The following is a 15,175-nucleotide window of genomic DNA, read 5'->3' as shown; positions in this document are numbered from 1 at the left end:
AAGCATCTACCCTTGCCTCACTCCCCCGCCTACCCCGCAGAGACTGCCAGCTTCTCTAGAGGAAAACAGAAGCTACATACATCTGTACACAACCTTACCACCAAAATGCTGATTATCCTGCCCAGAGTCTTACCACCAACCTTCCCCACCCACGGAGCCCCGATCAAAGGTTAACATGCTGGGGTACTTCTCTGTAGCCTCTTGTAGCACCACAGATACTGGCCAACCAGCACACCTGGTTAAGACCTTCCTGCTGTACTCAGCTCTCAACTGTTTCTTAGCCTTTCACTCTCAAAGTGCTACATCTGTAACACATAAAACATGCCCCGAACCAGACACACAAAGCTAAGAAAGGTCATTGTGGTTACACCTTGCGGAGTGAGAAACACAGTGGGAAAGCAGCGTGAAGCTAGCCTCCCACTCAAGCCCCACCACAAGCCTTACAGAACTACGGACTTTCTTAGCATATCTAACTGATAGTATAAAAATGCATGTTCATCTCATTAGAATGCCTGGGGCTGGGACTGGGAGCAGGACACGAGGAGCACAAATGGACACAGACACTTTGGGAAGCACTCAGGTACATCAGACAGCATCAAAGACACACATGGCATGCCCAGCAGCTTTCTTCTAAGTATATACAGTAGAAAACTCTCCAGCAGTGCATCAAGAAGTACAATAATGTTGAAGAAGCACACTTTATAGATTAAAAGCAAAGAAGTTAAATGTCCATCTACAGTAGGATGGGGAAATGTGCTAGAATCTCACAGAAGTGAGAATGAAAAACTACAAGCAACAAACACGTGACTTCAGGACATTTGTGTAGATATCAGATACATTCTCATATGGACCAGAAAAACAAAAAGTAAATAATATATTGTTTAGGTACTGTCTCAGTTTTGCACCCTGTTGCCACGATAAAATACCCTGACAAAATCGTATTAAGGGAGAAAGGGTGTATTTGGCCCACAATTCCAATGTATTGTCATAGGGATGCCCTGGGAGTTTGAACACCCATCTATAGTCAAGAGCAGAGAGCAATGAGTGCATTACCACGCTCATTTCATAGACTAGGACTCAGCCCATGAAATGGTGCTGCCCATATTCAGAGTTGGTCTTTTCCACTTCAACCCAATAAAGAAAATCCCTCACAGCCATGACCACAAACCAAGCTAATCTAGATAATTTGTCATTGAAACTTCTTTCCCAGGTGATTCTAGATTATGTCAAGTTGATAATTAAAACTAACCATCATGGGGATGGAGAGATGGCTCAGAGGTTAAGAGTACTGGCTGTTCTTCCATAGGACCTGGGTTCAATTCCCAGCACCCACATGGCAGCTCACAACTGTCTATAACTCTAGCTCCAGGGGATCCAACACCCTCACACGGATATACATGCAGGGAAAACACCAGTTTACATAAAAATAACTTTAAAAAAGAAAAAAAACTAACCACCATAGGCATGTAAATACACGTCATAAAATAATTAGAACAATTACAGAGCTCATAATAAGCATGGCCTTTAGGGAGAGAAGGAAGAACATGGAATAAAGGTGGGAAGCAGAGAATAAGTCATATTACTAACTTCCTCCTTCCTCTACTAGCTCTACACTGAAACTGAATGACACCTTAGCAATGTTCTTAGGCAATCTTCTCTGCCAAGATATTACAAAGGGAAGAGCAACCAGACAAGGCTATACAACAACTGAACCCTCAAAACACCATGAAGACAGTCACTGTTGTCTCTATTTTATAACTGAGGCCAAGAGAGATGAAATGATTTTCCCTAGAGAAGAGATATTGAAGACATAATGGGGCTGGAAAGATGCTCAGCAGTTAAGAGCACATGCTGCTCCATCAAGAGGCTCAGAGTTTGAACCCACATCAGGCAGTTCACAGGTGTCCGTGACTCTGAATCCAAGGGGCCAGATGCTCCTTCTGGAATCACTGGACAAATGAACACACACACACACACACACACACACACACACACACACACACACACACGATAGATAGATGATAGATAGATAGATAGATAGATAGATAGATAGATAGATAGATAGATAGATTTTTAAAAGAAATAATGCCCTGCAATATCATCTATCTGGTAAACAATATGAGCACACACATCCAAGATGCTCAATACATGGCAAACATCAAGCATGACAAACTCAGATTTACAAGTTGTGCAGCATGCACTGGGCAAGAGTAGGAGCTCCACAAGGTCCCCGGAACCAGTGTCTGTCTTCTGCCTTGCAAAGTGCCAGCTTCATCCCAAACTGGCTTCTAATCTGCTGGAGCTAAGGCTACATGCTTTCTCACCGCAGGGCTCCTCAAGCTTCCTCCCAAAATGTCCTATAGAACATCTCCTTAATTTTCACTGGCCAAACCTGTCTCAGGTCTCAGTTCACACTAATTAGCAAAAGTAGAAGACATATCCAACACACACAGCATTGAAAGAGAAGACATAAAAGGAGTCAAGAATTTATACTGGAGAAAAACAGCAATGCCCAACACTCAGATAGATGAAGCATAAGCAAGCACACATTTTTTTGCCTCCCCGAAGCTATTACTCCACTCTAACGAAAAGAGCATTTCTCAAAGTAGCCAGTCTCCAGAATGGGGTCAGCCTGATGTCAGAGAGTAAATGTCCTCCAGTCCGTCAGCCACACACACCAGCCTCCTAAAGTAACCCCTCTGTAAAACTTTTCTGCTGACTTCTCCAACATACGTGTACAAAACAAGAGTCTGGAAGGAGAGCTGCAGACTTCAATCTTCTGCACGATGATTTTTCTAAGAAGTTCTACCAACAGTCTTCCTCCTCCCACCCTGAGGAACAGAGGGCTGCCAAGAGTGAATCAAGATGAATGGAAACACCAGGATGATTTTCTTCTAAAGATGCCAATGCTCCTCCAATCAGAAGCATTCCATGAACTGCCTGAGTTTTTCTCTTCCTACAATGCCTGTCTTATCCTTTAAAGGCAATGAGGGTCTAAACAATGCAAGGTTGCTCATTCATGTCACCAGAAATTCCAACTGAAACCTGTTCATCTAAAAGAGAGAGGAGCTGCTGAGATGGCCTAGCTAGTAGAAGTGCTTCCCGTCAGACCCAGCTTGAGTTTGATCCCCAGGACCCACATGGTGGAGGGAAGGAATTGACTCTTTTAAGTTGTTTTCTGACCTCCACACATACACCATGGCATGCACATGCATGCACACACACACAAAAATGTGATTTTAAAAAGGTAACTTTTGTCAGGTAAGATGATAGTGTTTTACATAGGAAGTATCCTTATTTTCTAGAGAGTCATACTCAAGAATTTTGGGGTATAAGGTATATATCTAAATTTTACTCTGAAAGACTTCAGAAAAAGAGAATTGGGCAAACTAAAAACTATTGAATCTATTTGATTGGTTATCAGTTCTACATTCAAAGTTTGAAATTTCTAAGTCAGGTGTGGTAGGGCAAGCCTTTAATCCTAGCACTTAGGAGGCAACAGCAGGTGGATCTCTGTAAGTTCACTACCAGCCTGGTTTTCATACCAAGTTCCATGATAGCCAGGGCTACATGGGGATACCCTGTCTATGGAGGGTGGCACGAGGAGGTAGAGTGGGGAGGAAGAGAAGGAAGAAAAAGAAAAAATTAAAATTTCTCATAATAAAAAATGATCCCCCCCCCAAAAAAAAATCCACTTGGCCTTAAATGGCTAGTATCTCTTCTAGTAACATCTTTTGAGGGATTTGACAGAAACAGGCATGGGAAATAGCAGAACACTCTTGGCACATTAAAAAGACTAACAGGGCTGGAGTAGTGTAACTCAGTGTGCACATTACTATACAGGATAAAAGAACATGATAAACTGTTCCCGGACCAATCTCCACACTGCTTCTGTCACTTCTCTACCCTGCCGTGATGTCATGTCGCCGGGGCCTGGAAGGCACCATGAACAGTGACGACAGCTGTGTGGTAAAGCACCAGCAGTGTCTCCCAGCAGCCACAGGATCTGTGACACACAGGCCATTCCACATGCTCAGGGACCGTGTGTAGAGCGAAACAGCAGACAACACTCAGAGAAGGCTCCCTACCTATCAGACCTTCCCCAGCAACACACCATCTCTGATACAAGGCTCGGACTCACTTCCTGACATCGTGGACACTCTGTCACTTTGTCCTGGCTTAGATGACACTCTTGGCAAAGGTGTCATAGTGAAAAATATTTCCTCCAACTTCAAGTAAGAAAAAAAGGCATAGCCAGGCAGTGGTGGTGCACACCTTTACTTTCAGTACTGTGGAGGCAGAGGCAGGCAGATCTCTGTGAGTTCGATGTCAGACTAGTCTACAAAGGGAATTTGAGGACAGCCAGAGCTACACTGCAAAACCCTGTCTCGCAAAAGAAAAAAGGCAATGATGTTCATCCACATGACCTTCAACATTTGTAAGAGGCATTCAACAGAAGCGACATGAAGCAATCTCTCTCTGTGCTTTCTTTTCCTAGCTGCAATAATGGATGACAGCTTCACTGTGGAGGGCCTTGACATCATTCGTCTGTGAGTTAAATTTTCAGCGGAGGTGGGTGTGTACCTGGTGTAAGGTTAAGGGAGTCATCGGATACGTTACTGCTTCTCCTGAGGATGACATCAACTTGAAGTCAGCCTGAAGGCAGTAAGAAGTCAACCAACAGTATGTTTTCTGCAAGCACTGCTGGCTTAATGAAATCTCTGCTGGTGCTCGGAATGTTGCTCTCACATCTCTTAGGAGGAGGATTGGGAGGCCTGCTGCAACGTTACAATTTCCATTATACCCTACTGAACAAAGATCTTTGACACAGACCTTCTTCTCAGGCATCTCTTCACTGTTGCTCAGTGTGTGGAGAGACTATATGCTCAGCCAACCGTTAGGTTCATGGTACATGCTTTCACTGTGCACCTTTGCCGTCCACTGTGCATTTGTGCACACCTCGATTTTCTGTAACTTATTTTAGTGTCACTATTTCTTTACCAGACTAGAAAACTGTCAAACGTCAGTTCATTAGGTTAGGAGTAATCTGTCTGGGATACATCTTTCCGGGCATTACTAATATAAGTTTCTGTGAGGATTTAACCCCTCCCCATTCCTTTTTCTCTTTCTTCTTTCTCTCCTCCTTCCCTCCCTTTTATTTGTGATGCTGGATATGAAAGTTATAGTCTTGTGCACACTAGGCAGCTACCTACCACAGAACTATTACCCAGCCCAGTTTTGAACCTTTTTTTTGTTGGGGGTTGGCAGGCCTTGCACAACTGAGCTATACTCCCAACACTTTCTCTATTTGAGACAGTCTTGCTAAGTTAGCCAGGTTGGCCTTGAACTCACCCAGTTTTTTAGGTTGGTGGGTAGGCTGAAGTTGGAGATTGCTCAATTTATAACATTTCACCATATTCTACACAAAGGCCAGAGCAGTAAATATGGAGGTATGGGTGAGAAGCACTTCCTCATGACACCAGAGCACTCAGGGCAGAGAAGCAGGGAAGACACTACCCCGAGCATGTTCACACTGGCAGCTTACCCTGTCTATCCTGCATGCTCTCACTATGAACGGACAGGATCTATACTTTTAAAATGGCTTAAAACAAGAGGATTCTTTGATGAATCTTCCCAGAGGTTGCAGTGTTTGAAACCACAGTGGCTTGCAGAAGGAGGTGCTTAGAGAACCACCAGTTTTGTTTTCAGGAGTAGAACAGGAAGCTTGACAACCACTGGGCACAACTACCCCATCTCGGAACACCGGGAGGCTGGGAAGCCAATTATTTCAAGATCCACTCACTAAAAAAGTTTGAGATCTGCTGATCATATATAAATACACCTCACATAAATCCTGTGACACACAACTTTTTCATGTCAACAGGTATGCTTTGTAAACAAAATTGTTTTCCTAACACTGGCTTTACAGGGTGAAAAGTTCTGAATGAAAGCCTATACCTCTGACCTGTGTTTCTCACATTTCATTCTGAATGGGGGTAGGTAGTAACATCTGGATTAAGCTATTTAAGATCTGGGGATTTGGGCTGTAGTTTTTTAATTTGTTCTTCATTTTATTCCAGCTCTGAATCTGCTGTATCCAAGGTCTCATTCCTGGTCAGGTTTGTGTTTGTTGCTCGCTATGAATTCCCGTTTCTAAAAACGCCTTTGAAGATTCCATTCATGTTTCATTGTCTTGCCTCAGCCCCTCTCTCTTTTTTCCCTTGTCCCTACTAATATTACTATTTCTGAGTTTCCTAAATGCTGATTTTTATGCAGTTGGTTTATGTTAAGCTTTTAACACTTGAGGTTGTATTTTCTATAGAAATTCTTGTAATTTTCATTTTTCTCAAATGGATTTAAATTTCTCTTACTTACCATGAATAATTAAAATATATGTACTTGTAAAACAAACCAAAACAAACGCTAATTAACTACAACGACTAGTGTGTGAAATCCCCTGAAGCAGGTTGGATTTGCCATAGAATTCTGACCACATGGAGACAGGCCTGAGTTCTTTATTTGCAGACTTGGTGACCTCTAAGAAAGCAACAGGACCGAAAGCATGAGTCTATGATAGTTGTAACAGCAGGTATAGTTTCAATATTTTGGTCTGAATTCTGGAGAGCAAACCTAAATGTTTTCACAAGGGAAAAACAGAGTGGAAGGCAGGAAATCCTGTTTCTGCTGCTGGCTCGGCTTCAGAGAAGATTCAGAACCAATTCATGTCCTGGACCAGGCCCTGCCTCAAACGAAGATTTACAAAAATCAAAGCACCCTAGAGTTGGTGAAATCTGCTCCCAGCCATGATGGGTAACTAAAATTGAACTTAAAATTTTGTCCAAAATGAGGGAGAAAGTAAACAAAATCCCAAACCTTGTAAAATAGCTTTTAAAAAAGGTTAAACAAGCTACTTTTCAGACAATAAAACTTAAAATAATTTTTTTTTTTTTTTTTTTTTTTTTGGTTTTTTTTTTTGTTTTTGGTTTTTTGAGACAGGGTTTCTCTGTGTAGCTTTGGTGCCTGTCCTGGATCTTGCTCTGCAGACCAGGCTGGCCTCGAACTCACAGAGATACGCCTGGCTCTGCCTCCCGAGTGCAGGGATTAAAGGCATGCACCACCACCGCCCAGCAAAATAATTATCTTTAACAGATCTGCAGGTGGGTGCGCAAAGGGGTATCAAATGAAAATCTATACGAAACAATGTCAAGTGCTCAAAGGGTAGCTGTGTGAGCAAAAGTTTTCCAGTCCTGATGCAAATCTCTTGAAAAGATTTACTGCTGCTGTTGAAAACAAAAGCAAAAAGGATATTGGTTTAGCACTTATGTAAAAGAAAAAGAACAGAGGACTAGGAGGAAGAAATAAAAGCACATCGCTATGAACTTAACCTAGTTAGACATAGTAGTGCACACCTGTAAACTTAGCATTCAGAAAACTGTCAGAGAACCAAGTTAAGTTCAAGGCCAGCTAGAGCTACAGCGAGACCTTGCCTCAAAAACACAATGACAACAAAAACAGGAGGAAAATACTATTTTCCTGCATGAGAAATGGGAGACTATGATAAGTTGAAAGTACATATTACAGGGCTGAGAGATGGCTCGGAGGCTAAGAGCACTGGCAGAGGACCTGGGTTCAATTCCCAGAGTCCACTGGCAGTTCACAACCATCTATAACTCCAGGGGATCTGACGCCCTCTTCTGGTCTCTGCAGGCACCAAGCATGTACATGGTGGACAGACATACATAAGGCAAAACGCGCATACACTAAACAGATAACCACCACTGTCCTTAAAAACAGAACATAGTGCAGTGGTTGGGAAGATGGCTGAGTAGGTAAGAGCACTTGCTATGGCAGCATGCGGACCTGAGTGCAAATTCCTAGCACCCACGCAAGAAGCTGGGGTGGCCGTGCACACCTGCAACCCCAGCACTGTGGAAGACAGAGAGAGGCAGGAGGGTGACTAGGGCTTACCGGCCACCTACATGGCTCAAGTGAGTAAGACAGGACACTGAACATCCTCCTTTGTCCTCTACACATGCCTCCACACAGAAACACAGCCCCCACCCCCTCTACCCCCAACCCCCACACACAAACCCTGAAGCAACTAACAGGTTTTGTTTGGGTTTTTTGTTTTTGCATTTGTTCTTCCAAAACCCTACATAGAGAAACGTATACGAACAGTCCTGGCTGTCCTGGAATTCATTCTGTAGATCAGGCCACCCTTGAACTTACAGAGATCCGCCTGCCTCAGCCTCTCAAGTGCTGGGTTAAAGGCGTACACTGGGGCTGGGGATTTAGCTCAGTGGTAGAGCACTTGCCTAACAAGTACAGGGCCCTGGGTTCAGTCCTCAGCTCGGATGGGGGGAGGGGGCAAAAAGGCATACACCACCATCTCCCGGCTGCAACTAACACATTTTGCAATAACAATATTGAATTGAGAAAGTGGAATTACTGCTTTGTTTACCACATTTAATAAAGTTCAAGAATTCATCAATCATATTCTGTCCCTTACAGACACTGAAATGTAGAAATATTTACATCTCAGAATCAATGAAAAATAAGGGATTTTTGTACATAGTTTAGAAAACGTACTGATATTTAAAATGTATACTGATACTAGAAAATAAAGAGCACCTTAAAGATGAGAAAGGGCTTTCTAACAATGAAATTATATGAACAGTCTCATTGTGTGACAAATTATAGGTACCAAGAAGCTGCGATTTTCTCGGTTCTGGGTTGTTGTTATACCTAAGGCTACCCTTATAACTCATTTTCTCACTGCCACACACATATGTTCTGTGTTTCTTCTCACACACACACCTTCCAGAAAATTAGCATTCTGCTCTACAACTCTCCTGAGAAGAGATAAGATCCCAGACTTATGAACTGTGACCAGGAACATTATGTTTTAGGAACTAGAAGTCAAATATGATAACTTAACAAATTATTCAATGAACAGAAATTTGATCACTTAACTTGATCACTTACCATATGGTTTTGACTCTCAGCTGCAGACTGAAAACACTGTAACTTTTAAGTTTACTCTCATTTCAAATAATCAACACTAATACATCATGGCTAACTTTCCTGTTGCCATTTGGTAGTATTTTTTATATTTTTTTGGTCAGTTCAGGAACATGCCAGTCCTACAGGATACTGGCAAGGCATGAGCCTGGGACACTGGTCTCTGCTTATCCACCAAATAGGAACTCTGCACACAGAAGCAATACCTTTCCTGAATTCCAAAATGCTTGGGCTCAGAACAACCACCAGGGAGATTTGACAGCAAGAACAAAGGGACAGCTGGGGGCCAACAGGAGCAAGCACTAAGTTTTGAATCTCATCATCAAGAGCCACTTGACCTCCAGCAGGTGATAAAGCCAGTCCAAACTCTCACATCCAAGTGGGTCACTTGGCCAGTCACATGATGACTACAGCAGGAAGGCAGGCAGGGTGGGGAGCGCTCAGCTGGCCAGGCTATGGGCTGAGCCACAGGGCCAGGTAGGGACTGAGAGCTTCAAGGTCACATGTGACTGACTACCTAGTGGATACAGGAACAGTGTCAGCCCGACACTGGTCACCCATCAGTCTCCACTCTCTTTAGTGTTCCAGGACACTTGCCTCGTCTTCTCTGAATTAAGTAAAACGACAATTAAAGACAGACAAAGACTGAATCATTTGCCACCTGTGCACCACCGTTAAAGAAAATGACTATTGAGAGAAAAGATCTGGGACAGGTGGTGAGGGAAGCCAGAGAGAATAATCCCAGGCTTCCTTGATCCACTCTGAAGGAAAGCCAGCTACACAGACAGCATCTTACAGATGGAAACGGCAAGAGCAGCCAATGGACAGGAACACAAACAGGCTTCTCTCAAGCTCTGGAGAGTTATAAACCAGAAGCTGGAGACTTGACAAGACTTTATACTTAAACGTCCAGGCTAAGCAGGAAAGGAATTGAGTTTCAAATCCCAGTGATGAGAGGGTGGATAAAGATCAGAATGAGAGGAAAACTTCAACACAAAAAAAGACAAGCGGCCAGGGTGGTGGCCCTAGCTTCTTTCTCCAGCACCACAAAATAAACAAAGACAAGAGACACAATATCATTTGAAACACAAAATATAAAATCAAAGCAGGAAAAAAATGGTGTATTGTTTTCTACTGTTGGAGAGAGAAAAACAAGACCACAGGAACTTACAGTTTCTCATAACTTATGGTCATGAAAGGGAATCTGTTTCTCACCAGTGACTCCAGACTATCTTAGAAACTTCCTATGACCAAGAGACAAGGACAGATGTGACAATGTGCAGGGTTAAGGTCTGTACAAAGCCTCACACCTCACCACACTCTGGAGAAGACAAAGCTCACAGCCTTGACGGAAAAAACCACAGGGAGAGCTGCAGACACCCCAGCTGTTACAGTCGCCTCAGCTAAGTCTCCAAACACCAAGGTGTCTTGGTGGGATGAGCTCAACCCCCACATGACTGGCCAGCTGAATGTAGCAAGATAACTGAACCCAACAAATCCGGGGACAACATGCTACTGCAGTTTATAACAACTGTCTAGAGAATGTGATACGCAGTAAAGCGTAACTGGTACTTAATAACTATGAAAGGAAAAAGGTTAAGTTTAAAAACTGAACAAAAAATAAAGCTAAGTTTATGTAAAAGAGCACATTTATAACACACACAGTATTAACAATTAAAACGAAAGCACAGAAAGTAGTGGGGAGGGAAGCCTCAGGGTGTAAAGTGCTTGCCGTGTAAGCCCCAATGAGGGACTGAGTTCACATTCCCAGAGTTAGGGGAGAGGGAAAACAGAGGGGGACACACACACACACATGTGCCTGTGTGGGTATGTGCGCCATATATGTGCAGGAGCCTAGAGAGGTAAGAAGAGGCCATCAGATCCCCAGCAAATGGAGCAACACGTAGTTATAAGCTACCACGTGGATGCTGGAAACTGACTTAGGTTCTCTGTAAGAGAAGCAAGTTCTTAACTGCTGAGCCATCTCTCCAGCCCCCAAGACCACATTTTTATAGGGAACATTGAGAATAGGCCAAGAACAGACAAAAAAAAAAAAAATTCATGGTGATAGAAATCTGAGCAGTGGTTAATCTGGGGGTGGAAGGTGCTGCCTGAGAAAGGGCATGGCAGAGCTTCTGTGGTGTTGCCAAGTACTCTATTTAGACGTGGGTGGTCACTACACAGTGCATGCATCCAGCACATACAGAATAAGACAGCTGAGCTCTAGGGTACACTTAGCACTTGGGTACTACTGTGTTAGTCAGATTCTTGTCACCACGACAAACATCCAAGAAAATCAGCTACAAGAGAAAAGGTTTATTCTGGCTTGGAGTTTCGGAGGTTAAAATCAAGTCCATAGTTATTTGGCCCTGTTGCTTCTGGGCTTGGGACAATGGACAAATGATCAAAATGAAACTACTTTATGGCCAGGAACGGACAAGAGAAAGGAAAAAACAAGAATCTAAAAATCCCCTTCAAAAGCACACCTCTGATGAACTATAGCTTCCCTCTAGGCCTCATTTCTTCAAGGTTCACCATCTCTTAAAAGTGCCATACTGGGAACTAAGTTTTTACCATATGAGACTTTGGCAAGTATTTGCAACCCAATCTACAGCATACACCTTCTTACCCTTAAGAGTCTCCATCTAGGGACCAGGGCATGACTAGTGGGTTAGAGTGCTGCCTCTGCAAACATGAGGGCCTGAGTTCAAACCCCTGGCACCCATATAAGAATCCAGGCATGGCTATGTAAGCCTATAACCCTGGCATCAGAGCTGTGGAGTCAGGTGAGAGCCCATGACCAGCCAGCCTAGCCCAACCAGCAAATTTCTGGTTCAGAGAGAGGTTCTGTCTTAATGCAGTAAGATGAAGAATCTACTCTGGCCTATACATGTGCACACATGGGCACATGCATCACATACACAAGCATACACACACACACACACACACTCACCTCTTAAAATTTTTAAAGTCTACATCTGAATAGTTGACTCCTTTCAACCCTTGATAGCAAAGTGTTTCCTAAAAAATAAAGGCAGTGAAATGGCATCTGAGAACCAGACAGTAAGAACCAGTGTCAATCAGTGACTTGCAGCTATCAAGAATGCTGACTTTGTATGGAATAGCCCATTTTTTTCTGCCCAAAGTTATTACTTTTGTCTCACAGTAGAAAAAAATAGTTTAAAAATTAGCACATTAGTGCTGGGCGGTGGTGGTTCATACCTTTAATCCCAGCACCTGGAAAGCAGAGGCAGGTGGATCTCTGAATTCTAAGTCAGTCTGGTCTACAAAGCAAGCTCCAAGAACAGCCAAGACTATTAAACAAAAAAACCCTGTCTTGAATTTTCTTAAATAAATAAATAAACTAGCACATTGTATAGATTAAAAAAACAGCAAAAATTGAGAATCAGGGCAATTACTATAATTTTTTTTTTTGGTTGTGAGCCTAGCCTTTAACGGCTGAGCCATCTCTCCAGCCCCAATTATTATAATTTTTAAATGGCTGCCTTGTCTTTAGACACAGTGTTGCATATTAAAAACAAAAACAAAAAACTGTCATTGCAATGTCCCCAAGTTAGCCTTCTGGACTCCATATAAACATCCTCTTGACAACTGGCATACAACCCACAATTATTGCCCTTCCTGTTTGGTGATGCAGTCAACCACCACCAAGGAACAGAAGAAGCACTGTAGTCATGTGTTACTGAAGGCAGTGGTAGAGGGCAGTTTACTCCCTGGCTCCATTCAGCAAAACTAAACACAAGAAACAAGAACTCAGTCAGCTCTCTAAAATCTGCAACAAAACATGTCTGATTCTAGCCAATTTCAGCAGCAGTTTTTATCATGTGGTCTGTAAACCTCCACCAGAAGCACATATCTGGAAGATGCTCAGTAAATAAGTGCTTACTGCACAAGTATGATGACTGGAGTCTGGGTTCCCAACACCTACATAAAAAGCCAGGTACAACTGTGTACACTTGTAATCTCATGGCTGGGGAGGCAGAGGCAGGAGGATCCCTGAGGAATTAGCAGCCATCTAGCCTGGGCAACTAGAAAAGCTCCAGGCGCAGTGAGAGACTCTATCCCCAAAGTAAGGTAAAGACACCTGACACAGTCCTCTGGTCTCCATGTACCCCCATACACCTGCACATACACATTCACACACAGAGGTGCATGTTTGAAACACAGTTCCCAGACCTTGTCCCAGACCTTTCAAGTCAGAACCTCTAGGCACGAGTCTCACAGAAATGCTATGTCTCAAATCTTATGTCTACCACATTATTAGCTGTGTGACCTTGAGCTACTTATTTACCTTTATGTGACTCAATACTCTCATCTGTAAATAAGCAATACTACTATTTTTAAAAGTTAATCAAATCTATTAATTTTAAATTTTCAAAATAAGTACTGTTTTTAATGAAAACAAGAAATAATTTAAGATTTTGAAGAATACTTGAAAAATTAACAGTGGGCAGTGAGACTTTCTACCCTAAATAACAGAAGAAATAAATGTTTTATATCAACCCTGATAGACTGGTTCTTTCCATATCCAGAAGTTGAGGTTGTAGAGGAAAGAGAAAGTTTCACAAATACATGAATAGGAACTGTGCAGAGACATTTTAAAGGACACTGTGGCAGCCTCTCACAAAGCTAAACACAGGCAAGCAATACAAGCCAGCACACATTCCTAGACTTACCCAGCTGAGCTGTGTCCACACGAAGACTTGCCCATGATATTCATAGCGGCTTATCTCACTGCTGCCCACATCTAGAGACACTATGATGCCCTTTAGTAGGCGAATAGATAGAGAAATTGATACATTCCAACTATGGAGTATTATCCAGAAATAAGCTATGAATGTGTTAGTGAGTTCCTCTTTGCTGTGACAAATATTTAAGAGATAGTCTTAAGAGATAAGATTCGTTTTGGCTCACTGTTTTAGAGGTTAAGCCACACTTCAATAAATCCACTGCTTTGGGCCTAAGGTAAGAAAGAACACCATGGAGGAACATGCAGTAAGCAGGGCTGTTGAAGACCAGGAAGCATAAAGAATGAGCAATGACAAGAGGCTGGGAGATAAGGTCTTATCTTTCCAGGGCACATCCACAGTGACCCCAATTCCTCTAACCAGGCTCCACCTCACAATAACGCCATTATGAGTCCACACAAACATTAATCCACTGACTAGACCAGAGTTCTCAGGATCCAATCACCTCTCAATTTTTAGATCCATGGGCCAGATTCCAAGCCTTCACCAAAGAGCCTTTTGGAATACTCCACATCCAAAGCCTAACAGAAGCCACGGGGAAACCTGTATATATCATATCATATAAGCCAATATGAAAAGGCTACAATACTACATGATTTCAACCATATGACAATTTGAAAAGGACAAAACTACAGCAATGGTCAAGGATCAAGGGTTGAGGGAGACACATGGAAGAATAAACAGGCAGAGAACAGAGAATTCTTCAGGACAGTCAACCTGTCTCTGACACTGTGATGCGGAACTCATTTGTCAAACCAGAGAACACTTTCCCAAAAGTCCCTAGTCAACCATGGATCTGGTTAATACTAATGATTCAACATTGGCTCATCAATGGTAAATATGCCATGCCAAGATAACATGTTAGCAGAGAAATTTAGGGGCTGGCAAAATACCTCAGCAGGTAAAAGCACTTGCTAAGCCTGATGACCTAAGTTAAATTACCAGGACTCACATGGTGGACAAAAAAGAATCAAGTCTCAGTCTGTCTCTGTCTGTCTGTCTGTTCTCACACACACACCTCGTATTTTTTCTTATTAATAAAGTATTATTTGTCTTTTCTCTGTCAAATCCTGAGCCAACCAACTTTGCCAGACTACCTGGGGAAATACAGGAAAAGTAACATACAGAAGAGACAAGACATGGCTTCTGGCTTAACCAGTGATGTGACTCCCAAACAGTCCCAGCCTTAGCTTAGAGCCAGCCACCCCAAATATGGCAGCCCCAGCCCCAACGAGCTTGGCTACTGTGCAGATGCCCCCTTGAAATGATGCTGGTTTAGAAGCGGCAGCAAGGAATGAGTGAGGTCAGGGGACATGGCTGCCAGGCTGCTGAGGCTCTCATCTGTCAGGGTCTCTGGTTGGTTCAACACCACTTGCAGACAGCAC

General features: G+C 42.9%; 1 protein-coding gene across 3 annotated transcripts in view; it reads right to left on the bottom strand.

Moving 5' to 3' along the window:
* Cyth3 (cytohesin 3) overlaps nt 1-15,175 on the bottom strand; it is a 92,819-nt gene that overhangs the window by 27,323 nt on the left and 50,321 nt on the right. The gene's annotated exons all lie outside the window — the stretch shown is intronic.

This window comes from Peromyscus leucopus, chromosome 23 (genome assembly GCF_004664715.2).
Source record: "Peromyscus leucopus breed LL Stock chromosome 23, UCI_PerLeu_2.1, whole genome shotgun sequence".
Taxonomy (NCBI): domain Eukaryota; kingdom Metazoa; phylum Chordata; class Mammalia; order Rodentia; family Cricetidae; genus Peromyscus; species Peromyscus leucopus.
Note: the sequence above shows the minus strand (reverse complement) of the source record. Positions and strands in the feature narration are given on the sequence as shown.